The sequence below is a fragment of the Lonchura striata genome, chromosome 3, assembly GCF_046129695.1.
Source record: "Lonchura striata isolate bLonStr1 chromosome 3, bLonStr1.mat, whole genome shotgun sequence".
Taxonomy (NCBI): Eukaryota; Metazoa; Chordata; class Aves; order Passeriformes; family Estrildidae; genus Lonchura; species Lonchura striata.
Window position 1 is genome coordinate 90236925 of NC_134605.1, and position 14348 is coordinate 90251272.

Genomic DNA, 14348 nt, shown 5'->3' on the forward strand with positions numbered 1-14348 from the left:
GGTTGCCTAATGGATCTCTATTCTACTAAGAATTATGGTCACTCAGCTGGAAACATATTGTTTTGTTATCTCAATAGCATGCAGGCAGTTATTGCTTTTTGACCGTGAATTCTGTTTCTGTACCTCTAATGTGCTTGTCTTCATGGCAATTTCATTACAGAAACAAGAGCTTCACATTATTTTTGGGTTTTAATTAGGAAGAATAGTGTTCCATATTTGTTCAAAACCTCTAGACTATTACTCATTGGCATAATTTGACTCAAGTTCCATGCTGCAGAAAGTGGCATAATCTAAACCAACTAAATTTTACCTCTCATGTTTCATTCAAAAGAATAATCCAGCCTTCATAGGTGTAAAAAGAAAACAGTTCTCAGGATGAATGTATGTGTTTCTCCTAACCACGGGAAATGCATAATGGAAGATCACTTAGCAATCCCATATGCTTTTTTATCAACAATCTTTATGGATCCAGTAATAATGCCTAATGCAGTATCTTGTCTGGCAGATTTCAGTACAGGTGCATTAGGAAGAAGCATGAGAAAGAGTATATACCCAGTGATTCCTCTTAGTATTCTTTCTTCTCTTATTAATTTTATTAATTACATTTCTATTCAGAAATATTATTTTTTATATAATTTATTGTCAAATACACCTTTTATAAAGAAGATAATTGTTACTAAGCAGTGATTGGGGGAATGCCCCATGAAAACATTTCACTTTTATATTACTCATTACTGGAAAGGAAAGGAATATTGTCTGCATTAAAGTCAAATTTCTCAGTGTAAGAAGAAAGAACAAAGTTTTTATTTTTGTGGATTTAATACAATTAGGGTATTGTAAATGTAGCCTCAGGAATGGGAGCCACCAGGTGAACAAAAAAAAGTGCTGCCATCTCCCAGCTAGGTATATGCCTGTATTTAGCTTTTCAACTATATCTTTTATACTCGCTATAAACTGTCTTGCAGGACACTGATTTTGAGACAATCTAAAGGGAAAGGTTCTGACAGTACCCAGTAGTACTTCTCAGAGCAGCCAAGGTGTGCTAGCATGCTCAGGTTAGCTTAAGAGTACTTTCCGACAGGTGCTATGTAAAAGAGGAGTCTTCTGCTGTCACCAGCCTGGAGAGTTCCTTGGCAAAAGCAAAAGAGGGATAAAACTTGGATATGTGGGATCCTTAGGGAACTTGCAAATGATGCAACAGTACAAGTCCGACATCAATGAACAGGAAAGAAGGAAATGCAGTAGCTAATAATGTCACTTGGTCATGTCTGTCAGAAAAGAAAAACATCTCTGAAACACTCTCAAAGTTCCTTCCAGATACAGCCTGGAAGAGAGACATCTGTACTTTCACACTCATGATTCAGATCTATCTAATTTTCAGATGCAAGAAAAACTATAAAGAGTTAAATCCAAATAATTTTCAGACCTGAGGCAACAGTTTAGGGAGAACTAGCAGCACTGCTGATGCACACTAGTAAGTTCTTCAGCTACACTGACCTGTGCCCACATAGAAACATAGACCAGCCTTACACAATTTGGAAACCTCATACCCACATGTCTGAACATGTCGGAATCTGTGCTATTGATGATTCCAAGATTGTAAAAAGTCTCTGTCTTTCTGCTCCGTTGCCCAAGAAGTCATAATTTGTCTGTGCTAGTTTTCAAGGTTGTTTATTCTTGCTTATCTCTCATGTTCTGCTGCCCTGCTGCAGCTCTGTCCTGCAGGGCAGCACGTGGGGCTCTCCCCTCAGTGGGATGTTACAAACATTATATACCAGAAACTACATGTGCTATATTTACAATAACGTGCCAATATCTATTATCTACGTTGAACAATGTGTCCCCAGTCTAAACCAACAGAAAAATGCCAACACTACAGTGAAACATGGAGGGCATGAAGAAGGAGAAAAAGGACAAGACACACCCAATTTCCTCCATCTTGTCCCCTTTGAACCCCTAATCTAGAAACCTAAAATTTTACTTTTGCACCCATGCCACACTTAATTATTTCTCATATCAAACACTCAGAGCTTGTAATTCATCCTGTAAGATGGAAAACTCTTTTCCATGGACAGAGATCACAGACAGTGTCTCTCAGGGCTCTGTACAGGGGGGTTCCTGACCCCCTGCCAGGGTTCCAGGCCTTCCAGGGCAGCCAGAGGGAAGCTCTGGATTCCCACATGAACAGACTTTATGAACCCCTTCTCTTAGAAGAAAGGTGGGAAAACAGCTCAGAGCACAAGCAATGCGTGATGTTGGTGTTTGAGAAACTGCCACATTAGATTAGGTTCTAACACAGGAATAAACCTTAATAAATACTGTTGCTTACAGTGCAATCAGCACTGCAATTTACAGGTGCACTTTTTTACAGCACAACTGGAAACTGGACTTCCCAAGCAGAGAGTGATCACCAGCTATGAAGTGTATTTGGAACTCAGGAGGGCTGGGGGGAAAATGCAGTAAGAAAGGTACCTACATGAAAATGGATTAACAGAGCTTGCAAAAGGAGCAATGTGACTGAAGCTGTGTGTGGCTGGAAAAAGAAAATTTACATTTGAGAGAAGTCTACTGAACATAACTTTCCTCAGGTATCTAAAAAGAGATTTTTCTGCAAATGCCTGACTGGTAGGATGGGAAATGACTGAAACAGTATAATAAGAGGGAGAAAGGCAGCTGGTTGGGCCTCACCCAGCAGTAGACTTCTGTCCACAGAATTACTGTGCCGTGGTTTATTACTTAAATGCAAATGCTATCATGCCAGGTAGCACCTCAGTGAGCTGTGGCTTGGCCACACACTCTTCCATTAGAAACTCACAAAACTGTCTCTGTGTGTGGACTCAGTGTGAACAACAGAATTAAGGACATTTAATTTTTTTCCTTTGGATTATTTTTTTTGGAGAGAAGGGTGGCAGTGTGTTATGAATTGTTCTTAAAGTATGTGTGAGCTCCAGCAAATACTCAGTGAAAGATCTCAAGGCATTTTTAAAAAATTTCCCCCAGTGTGACTCATCCATTGTGCAATAAGGGGTTCTTCAACCCTAACAGGAAGTAAAATAAGGTCTGCTTCTGCTTTCATATTTAGATTAAATTCTTACATATTTAATTAATATCTCTGTGGATCTTCTACCATTAAAAAAGGCTACAGCTGGCAATAAGTTATTAAAGAAGGATTTAAGCTCATCACTTAAAAAACCAAGGTAAAATCAGCTACAGGAGAATGATGTTTTAGAGAAGTAGAGACTATTTAAGAAAACATAACCCTAATTTAAATTGAGCATCAAAAATTCATTATAAGGTATGACTATTTTTCTTTTAAATTCCACATGAATTCCGGGGGTGTTCTACTAACAGTGTACTTGCCCATTTCAATACAGCAGAATCATCTATTTTCTACCAAACTGCTGGGTGACAGGAAAGTCACCTTTCTTCACTTTTTCCTCCATTTTGAAATAACATTCATGTTTCTGCACATTATGAAGGTTTTCTTATCAAAACTTTTTAATATCTTCAAGATATTTTGAAGATTATATACTTGACACTTGGCAATTTGATATATTTAATAATCAGAATTAAGAAATTCACTTTGGAATATTGAATACTTAGACATCCATCTCTATATTCAAAAATATCAATCAATAAATTCTCAAAAATACATAGCTAAAAAAAATATATAGGTGTATATCTATCCAAGGCACATAATATTACCTTTATGAGACAAAATCCATTTGAACCAGTACAAATATTCCATGTAACATCTTCTCATATTTCAGGACTTTCTATTTATGTTCCTAACTAAGAATTTTGGAGGTTAAAGGAAATACATCTTAGTAAGTCACTTAGTGCCTTTTGGCAATCCACTGTTTCATTCGTTTTGATGAATATTTCATAAGTGTGAATTGTAAGACCTTGATGTAAGATGAAACAGAAGTGTCAAATGCTTAATATTAAAATACATATTAAATAAGAAATGCCTCTCTTTTCTATATGTCACAGCTGTTGGATTTATATGTTACAATATTTTCCCTACTTAGTCAAAATTACAATAATGAGAAAAATTATGCTCAATTGGATGACAGCAGAATCATTCAGAGCTATATGACTTCTCTCAAATATACTAGGACTGTTATGAGCAAAGATTGCAACCTGGGATTTTTCTGTGCACTGTGAGGTAAGAGAATAAGTATTTCTTTCTATATGTGACAAACGAAAGTGCAGAAGAATGCTGAACCTTCTGCAGGATGACACAAAGAGCACTGACAGAAATGAATTCCAAGGTTTTCAGGCTGGTAACTATAGTATACATTTAGCTTCTAAACTGAAATGTAACTCACCTTGCCACCTAAAGCCAGCTGCCATAGGATCATTTTGTTACACTGAGTTGGGAACAAAATTTCCAACTCTAATTGACTATTATATTTTTATGGGAAAGTGTTATTATAGTTTTATAGGGAAAAGATGACCCAGGTGATTTAAAAAAGCCCTCTTCTATTTCAGTAAGAAAGCTTCCTCTATGTCCAAGCATATAAGAACTCCTAGTAACAGTGCATCACCTTTAATTCATCTTGAAAAAAGGGCAATGTAGGACCACCCAAAATAGGCAAAAGTATATTTTAAAAATCCTGTTTATTCAATCATTTAATAATAGAATAAATGGAAATGCCAATAACTATTGACAGAAGTCAACTTGCCACAGCCTACTACATTATTTCCTAATGAGCATACCATGTTCAATTACATTAAGAATACTGTCTTTACTGAATCTAATAAATAAATATGTATATAAGAAATGCACACACCTGGAATGATACATGGTTTTACATTTTATACCTTATATCCTGGAGACTTAGCAAGAGTTTTATGCTCTTGAAGTGAAGAGTTTTTGGGAGATATTAGATAATTAGATAATTAGAGATTTTAGATAATTTTTACCATTTTAAAATTTATTACAAAGCTCACATATCTAGCGAGAAAGGGTTGAAGTACATGGTCTTTATGTAAACCGAAAGTCTTTAAAAGTGAAAAAAAATCTCCAACATTTTAAAATTGATGACTCATTTTCATTAATCTCTTGATTCTATGAGATCTGAGTTAAAAATACTTAGCTGTTAGATTTTGCAAGACATATCTGAGTAAGAATGCAGTGGCTGAATATTGGTTTTACTTTGAAACATTGCAGTCATTCTTGTCTTTCCATTGCTGCTATACTGAGTGCAAGCTGCAATCAAGCTAAATAAAGCCCAACAAACCAGCACCATTTTAAACCACGAACATGCAAAGAAACAGATGAATGGAATTACTTCATTCACTCAGTTCCATTTAGCTCAGAGAGAATGACAGCCATCCTGGAGAAAATGCTAAAGAAACTTAATGTCATTTAAAAATATAAATCCCAGTTTGAAATGTAATGCCTGTGCCTCTTGGAGGCTAAAGGAAATGGAAATAAATGTAGCTACAAGGACATTTTGGAAAGACATCATGGTACTACAATGTTTTCTGGAATTAAAAAATTCTATATTGACCATTTTGAAGGACCCTCTTTACCTCTCTGTGGTAAGGAACTTTATCTGTCAGAAAATAGAAAAGGAAGTAATCTGTGTGTCTTGTTATCATTCTGGGATTTGCATGTGTGGGCTTTAACATGAAAAATTGCAAAGGGAGCAAAGTGCTACTCTAGGCTCAGAAAATATTTATCTCTCTATTTTTTTTTTAATTTTAGTAATTTATTCCATACAACTCATTGTGTGTAAAGTTTAATTTCTCCTGGAACCTGAAATCCTGCATGAGATGATTTTTTTTTTTTCTGAATGGTTATAATATTAAAAAAATTATTTTTGTCAGGCTCATGTAATAAACAATTCCAACCTCATATATCACACTCAGGACCTTGTGATTCACTATGGATTCCGCATGCATGTCCATCTTCTCTCTCAGCCTCACACAGCTTAGGAGACTGCTTACTAAATGTGTGTTGAAATCAATCTCACTCCTTCTCAGGACAAGAATTTCCAAAAGGCACTGTCATAATTTCCAGAAGTATGTATCTGGCAAGCTAAGACCGCAAGTAAAAGAGGTGGAAAAATCTAAGACATACGGATTTACTATGCCTAGGTGTTGCAGCGTTTTTGAGAAAAAGAGGACATGAATTATGAGATTTGAGCTACTCCAGTCTAGGCCTCAGATTTGGGCCTTGTGAGGCCTTCAAGCCTCTGGCGCAGTTAGAAATTAAGAGTTTGTGGTGCAGCTAGAAATATTATTAAGGTGTGATGGGGACCCCTGGGCTGTCTGAGTGTGAATTAGTATAGGTTTATAGTGTAAGGTTTAGGCCACCTTAAGGAAAAGGTAAACAATGTTAGCTTGCCAGAGTGCCTTTGTTTCTGTAAACTATGTAGAAGCTTATATAAACTACCATCTTATCTCGAATAAACGGAGAATGTTTGATTAACCACATTGGTTCAGATCTGTGTTTGTCCTGTCCAGCTTCCCGTTTTTCTGAGATTCCCTGGCTTTTCCTAGGAGTGTCAAAGCAGAAATAAAGAAAAATTATATGCCCTGTGTTCACCTGGTAATCCACAAGGAATTTTATATGCACAATAATGTTGATATTCTGTGTTAAAGGAAATTAACTCAAATTTCCTTTACTATCCCTCATTTTAACCAGTCCTACATACCACACAGTAATACAAAATAAATAGTTACTTGCCATTGTCTATAGAAGATGACAGTTGTTCTGGTGGATCACAGGAGATCTGAGGTTCAACTCACCATGTATGGAAAAACCCAATCTAAATTTCCACCACTAGTACAAGAACCTGTATGTAAATTCATACAGAAAATTGTATACCTCTAAGTTTAAATTAGATACTTAATTATGAGCTGGGAAATGTTTATCAATTTGTGGTTATCAAAAGGAAGAACAATGTAAAGTGAAAAGTAAAGAAAATGAGTGATATCACGTGATAATTCTAGTGGCTGAAGGATTGCATGATGTTATCAAGCAAAACCTCTCAATTCCTTATTCTAGACACTATGTTTTGTGCCTCTTGGAAAGCAAAGGGTCTCTTTGCTCTCTTTATAAATGAAATATTGATTTTAGGTTCTAGCTAGACTCCATTAAGATGCTTTTTAAGTTACATTGTGTCTGCAAAGAGTGGAATTTTATGAACACAAATCAGTTTTCTAATACCCATAAGTGGGCTTTTCATAAGCACTCATAAATAATTCATCCAACTTTCCTGTGCATCAGTAGAACTTACCTTGAAGTTTTCTTAAGCACTTCCAAAACATCTTAGCTGCATGTCTGGTATTGAATATATCAGCAATGACTGTTATACTACAGACAGCCCATTTGTTTCTAAATACAGAAGAGAAACAGCATTTTGGGGGCGGGGGGAAAGACAAGCAATGACTCACAAAGACTTTCTCTGTGCTAAAAGCAGATGATTTGAAAGTGTACTTGAATAAAAGACTGTCTGACCAATGTGATGATGTTTTGGGATGCCTCTGGGTCTGTTAGCTCTGTCTATAGTGCCATATGCACCACTACCCAAATTCCAAAAGATGTTTTAACACAACTGACCTGGAGTGCAACAGACCTGGTCAGTGCAAGAGGGATGAAAATGAGGGCCCAGCCCTTACAACTCAAAGGGGATTGCAGCGAGGGTCAAGTTGTCCTGGTTCAGGCTCTGAACAAGGGCAATGCTTCATCCTATTCAGAGTGAATATCAGCACTGGAAATCAAATTAACAGAAAGAGGTTGTGCTTCCTTCCTTCCTTACCTCACTCTTGGAACGGTCCAAAGTTTTACAGCATCTCTGACAATTCTGTTCAATTACCTAACCCTGAGGAGGGTGGATAAGATTACAGGAGAGCAGGTCAGCCAAGGAAGGCGTTCTGACATCCAGAGAAGCCTACTTGTTCAGAGAAGGGTCAGGAACAGTTTCATTTTTCAAAAATTACAATTTGACATGACTTGTACCATACTGTTACAGTGTGTCCTGGTTTCAGCTGGGACATATTCTTCCTGGTAGCTGGTGTAGTACTGTGGTTGGAATTTATCATGAGAATAATGTTGATAACACATTAACATTTTAATTGTTGCTGAGCAGTGTTGGCATAAAGTCAAGAATTTTTCAATGTGTTGTGCTCTGCCAGTGAGGAGCTGCACAAAAATCTGATACAGAGTATAACTACAGCACCTGATCCAAACCGGCCAAAGTGTTATTTCATACCATTGAACATCATGTTCAGTTTATTAACTGAGGAGAGTTATCAGGAGGTATCAATCACTGCTTGGGGAGTAAATAGATATTGGTCAGTGAGTAGACAGCAGTTGCTCCTCTCTCTCTTTTTGTTATCACCCTTATCATCACTATTGTTATTGTTGCTATTATTGTTGTTGTTGTCATTATTATTTCAATAACTAAACTGTTCTTATCTCAACCCATGGGTTTTACCTTTTTCCAATTCTCCTCCCTGTCCCACCGAGGTGGGGGATTGGGAGGGGCAGGATGAGCAAATGGCTGCATGGTACCCTAATTTCTGTCTGGGTTTAAAACATGACACAATGCTGCTGTATCCTTAGGAGTTTCATCATATTTCAAAGATGCTATATATATATATGGGAAGTTGGTAAATTCCACTCTGATGGATGTTACATTTAAAGATGAAGGTTTGGTTTTGTTTTTTTTTTTTTTTTTCAAAAAAGTAGACAAAGTTATTAATTTCTTTGATCAGATACAAAAAGCTTTCACACGTGTAGATGTACACAAACTTTAGAGGTCATTACAGCTGCTTCTGATACAGAGCTGGACCCCTCTGAATAAAAACAAATACTATTGTCCAGACTGTTCTTCTGAATAAAAACAAATACTATTGTCCAGACTGGCACTGTTCCAAGGCACTGCTCTGAGGCAATATAAGCAATTCCTTTCAGAACCATATGAGTACTGAACAGCACTCAAAAGTGCTTGAAGAAAAAGATGTTTAAAAAAAGAGAAAGCAATATTTTTTTTTCCCAGTTCACCTAGGTCTGAAGTCCCATCATCAGTCTCACTGAAGTCTAGTCAGAGAATAATTTTGTGCATGCTCAGTATGTTGACACTGCTTCTCTGGGTTTCTGCATGCATTTCTGGACAGGAAAAGAAGCTGGTGAATAAATAATGACTCCACAAGAGTTCAGTACTTTCTATTTAAGAAGACATATGAAAAAGAAGTGTTTCTTGTCCTATTTTTTTAATATAAATTCACAGGTTTCACATTCATACTCAGAATTCTGCTTTGTTTTAGAAATAAACAATCTCAAGGCATTTTTTACTCCTCGGCAGGCTTTGCAGTTCAGGTGAGGGGTGTGATCCTCCCCCTGTGCTTAGTGCTGGTGAGGCCACACCTGGAGTACCCTGGCCAGTGCTGGGCTCCCCAGCACAAGAAGAGATTGACATACTGGAGAGCCTCCAGTATAGGTCCACAGAAACAGTGAAGGGACTAGAGCAGCTCCTATGAGAAAGGGCTCAGGCATGCCTCCAGGCTGGAAGTTGGTCATCCATGAGATCTCCATATCTAATTTTTTTCCCTTTAGGGGATTTATTAGTGACTGCATAGACAACTAACAAGCTAAACAAAAGTATGGGGGCTGCAATGAGTGAAAAATCTCACTAAAATCATTGGCTCTTCTCTCTCAGCATGCATTGCAGGTGACCATAGTTTTCCCTGCTGGTTGTCAGGTTGCAATTTATAATTGAAGCAACTTGCTGCACATCAAATCTGTGAGCCAGAAGTTGGCAGCTTGATCTTCATCTGAATTCCTTCACAGCAGCATCTTAAAGCTTCTGTTCTGTGGTGGTACTAGTCAGAGAGTGACACAAGGAGTGTCACAAATTAGAGGTCAACTGTAGTTAAACATAAAATTTGAATACAGGGGGGGGGTTTATCCAGTAATTAATGTATTGTAAAACCTGTCTTTTGAGAAGACTCCTCTTTTTGCTCCAGTCTTACTTGAAAGTAACAGATCTTGGTGCAACACTGTTTTTTGATGACTTTGGTAGTCTTCAGCCATGGTTTGAAGAGCCTGTAGCCTGTACTGCCACCCTGGACATTAAACCTAAGTCTTTTTACAGGGGGCATGGGGGCAAATTTCTCCATTATGGCTTTGGGGGTTATTTTTAAAGTCTCTAAGGACACAGAAGAACAGAAAGCTTTTCAGAGGCTTGATACCAGACATTAGATTTAGACCGGCAGTGAGAGACAGAGTAATTGTAAATTGACTTCACTTTTCACTGCCACCTTGTGAGAATGGTAAAAAAACAGGAAAAGCTACTCTGGGTGATACTTGGAGTGAAGCATGAGAAAACAGATATGGAAGGACAAGAGCTTTTTCTAATAAACCATTGGTGTTGTTGAAATCAGGGCAGAAAGGAGAAAAAGTGGTAACATCTTCAGTTGATAACACTGTGGAAATACAATATAAGGAACAAAGGAGTCCCATACAAAATGTTCGGTGCCACATTTTATAGAACAGCATAAAATAGAATGTGATGACAAAACCAGCACTCAAGTTTCATGTTTGTCATCTTCTTAACCTAAAAAGGCCTTGCAGGAATGTCTTTAGCTTTTCAGATGCATTTTTTGATGGAGAATAGATACTTGGCCCAAGGCCCGAGCACTGGATCTGACTTTATTTTTGCAATTGTTAGTAGGGGCTGTTTTTGTCTAAAGTGGTATCATTCCTGACACTGGTAACAGAGCACGCAGTAGTTCCCTTTTTGGTAGGGTGTACTACCAGGCTTGTGCCCAGCATGGCTGCAGAACCTCCATGGGGATCAGTTCCTTGCCACCTGTCATTCAGTGAAAGAAATCTGATAGCCCTGCTGATGGTCCTCACTCCACAGCGAGGAGGTTGGGACGCGCCGTTCGGTCTCAGAGCTTGTCCCTCATCATGTTCCATCCTCCTGAGCTTCTCCCGCAGTGTTTGGTGCCAGGAGCTGCAGGACCTGTGCGGGGATCGGCTCCTTGACGTCTGCGGTTCACTGAAAGAAACCCGGCGTCTTCGCTGACGGCGCTCCCTCCTCCCTGATGCTGGGTCATCCTGTTCAGAACTTAGAGCTTGACCCATATCGTGATCCATCTTCCTTAGCTTCTCCTGTGGTGTTTGGTGCCAGGTGCTGTGGGACCACCTGGGGTTTGGCTCCCTGTCCCCTGCAGTTCAATGAAACAAAATGTGGCAATGCCACTGATGGTGTTCACTCCCCCCCAAGGAGGCACAGACATGCCCCAGGCCCTGCCAGTGTCCTTGTCCAGCAAATCTCTGCACCCTTAGAAAGCACACAGCTGGATGTTTGTCCCTGAGGAGGAGGCCAGGCACTGTGGCCCTTCAGGCCAGCCCTGTAGAAGCAAAAGCCTTGCTGTCACAGGTGTCACAATGACTCCCTGGTGACACATCAGGGGCCTTTTAGGGACCACACCCAGAAGACACAAGCTCCAGCCTCAGGAACAAAAACTTCACAGAGAGTTCATCTCACATGATACCCTTCTATTGAGCATGAAACTCTGTTGCCATGTTTGTTGCATAAATTCACAGGTTTTACCTTTCACACCCAGTGCCATATTCTATTTTAGAACCAGACTATTCAAGACCTTTCTTACTCCTCAACTGACTTTTGCAGGAGCAGTTTTGCTGTGAAGTAGTGCCACTTCTGACACTAGAACTCTTTTTGGTAGGGTGTGCTACCAGGCCCTGTACCTGGCAGGGCTGTGGGACCTGCACCAGGATTGCCTCCTTGTTGTCTGTTCTGTTTTTCTTCCTGATACTGAAGAGTGTGATGCTTTTGCAGCTTTCTGTGTGATAAAAAGTTAAAGTTCTTGCCCTTTGGCTACAGATTTATTGTTTTATAAAGTGTATTTTAAAAAAATTACAAGGAGTTAAACAGGGCTATCTTGTCAGTCAGTGTTCTCAGCCAAGCAAGTTCATCTCTTCTGTATAGGTACCTTCATAGTTTGTAGACTGAGCAACATGCCTTTAGAAAGAAAACTTTCTTCTCTTCCCTGAGATTTGTGTCGTTATGAACACCCTGACTACCTGAATTACCTATAATTTTTATTTGAAGATCTGCAGAAGAGTTCTTGACTCAAAACAGTGCTATGGAGAAAAAAAGTCTGTGTTTATCCAAACACAAGATCTATGCATCCAGTGATGCACTCATGGGCTGCAGCTATTGTCAGGCCCATTAGTGTGATCCCAGTTTGTTTCCTGCAGCACTCACTTCCCAAATATCCTCTAGCTCTCCCTGAAGGTGTACTTATGCATGTGAAAACTCAGGAGTATCTCACACAGAGGAAGTTGTAAGTAAAAAGCCACATTTACATGATACTGGTCTGGACGACCAACCTGAATTCTTCAATCACCTTGTTTTACCAACTTCAGCATACACTTTCTGGCTTAAACCAAAGGCTTTTCTTAACATCTTTTCCTACATGCTCAGTTTTTCAAATTTCTTCCAATGACTAATAATTTACCTCATTTCAGGGTGAGATCGTGACAGAAAAGCCTCTGCTGTTGGAGCTACACATTGAGTGAGCAGAGCACCCTAGGGAGGACTGAAAATCACTGGCATGCATAGAAGGGAAGCTGGCATGCATATATGCACATTCAGGCTGGAATGCTATGGGCCCTGATGGAATCCACCATGGAGTAATGACAGAACTCATGAAAGAACTTGCCAAACCACGCTCTGTTACCTACCAACAGTCCTGCTTAACTGGAGAAGTTCCAGTTTTCTGGTAATTAGCAAATGTAATGCCCATCAACAAGAAGAGTTGGAAAGATGATCAGGGGAACTACAGACCTGCCAGCCTGACCTCTGTTCCAGGCAAGGTTATGGAAGAGATCATCCTGAGTGCCATCCCACAGCACAGGCAGAACAACTGTGGGATAAAGCCCAGCCATTGTAATTTACAAAGGCAGGTCTTACCTGACCAAGCTGATCTTCTTCTGTGAAAAAGTGGCCCACATAGACAAAGGAAAGGTCTAGAAAATATATTTTACGAGGAGTGGCTGAGGGAGCTGGGATTTTTAAGTGTTGAGGAGGCTCATGGAGGACTTCATTGCTCTCTACACTTCCTGAAAGGAGGTTGTGGTGAGATGGGGGCTGGTCTCTTCTACTGTGTCTGCAGTGAGAGGACAAGGGGAAATGGCATTAAACTGAGAGGGGGAAGATTCAGATTAGATATTACAAAAAAAATTTCACTGTTATGTTGCCCTTGGAGGTGGTGGAGTCACCAACGCCAGAGGTGTTTAGGAAGCATCTGGATCTTGCTCTGGGTGATATGGTTTAGTGATTTAGGGGTTACAGTGGTGGTGCTGAGTTGACAATTGGACTTGTTGATCTTAAAGCTCTCTTCCAACCTTGATGGTTCTATTATTCTAAGAAAGAGCAGAACAGAATCAGATTAAAATCAAAGTAGGTTTGCCTATTTATGTTCTTTTCTGCTACTAGCACTTTGGCAGTTTTATCCATTGATAAAATTCAGTACACAGAAATGACATTAAATTTCTTGTTCTGCTCTCTCGAAATAAATTCCAGCAGCTTTTCCAAAATACTATGGAAACTTATGGGAACCCAAGTTCTTAAGTATATGCAGATGGCTTGCCTGCGACCTTATTTCAATATCACCTTCAGTGTCCCAAACATTAGCATGTCAGTAACAACAAAGGTAACACAAGAAATGCAAAGACATTAAAAGGCAGCACACCATGAGGGACACACCATGAGGGACAAAGAAGAACATGAAGGAAAATCCACACTAGAAGTAGCCAATTAGTGAAATGCCATCTGTTTATCCAAACTTCACTCAAAGAAGGAAGGTTTCCTGTTTAATGGAACAATAAATTCTTCAAGGTTTGAAAAACTGAGTGATTAGTTGTGTTTTTACCCTCTGTCTTTTTTTATTGGACAAATCCTTATGCAGTTATTTACCTTGAAAATGTCACTAGGGCAGCTACCACTATGGTGCACTAGTATTTTTTGCTTGCAACAGTGTTGTATGAAATTTGGCAGGATCTGTATTTAGTAGAGACCAAAGATGTGGGTGTTTTTTGGTTTGGTTTTTTTTTGGTTGGTTGGGGTTTTTTTGGTTTCTTTTTAGTTCTGGTGTGTTCCTTCATTGCAATTGAGATAATCTCCTGTTACAGTCCATTTTGATTTTGATTAGTTTTCCAAGAAGGAAACCAGAGTGAAACAGGTGAGTTTCATGCCAGACTTGGTGGCGTGGAACAATAACAGGATGATGATTCCAGTTGAAGCATATTGTTGCTTTAGACTTTGTCAAAGTTTAGCCCAGAGTTACTAAAACCTCTG

At 39.1% G+C, this 14348-nt stretch overlaps 1 protein-coding gene across 1 annotated transcript in view; it reads right to left on the reverse strand.

Annotated features, from left to right (window-relative positions):
• Positions 1-11108: 11108 nt before the first annotated feature.
• TINAG (tubulointerstitial nephritis antigen) overlaps positions 11109-14348 on the reverse strand; it is a 41209-nt gene continuing 37969 nt past the window's right edge. Inside the window, exon 12 of the mRNA XM_021551173.2 lies at positions 11109-11190. The gene's annotated coding sequence lies outside the window, so the exon portion shown is untranslated. The remainder of the gene's footprint in view (positions 11191-14348) is intronic.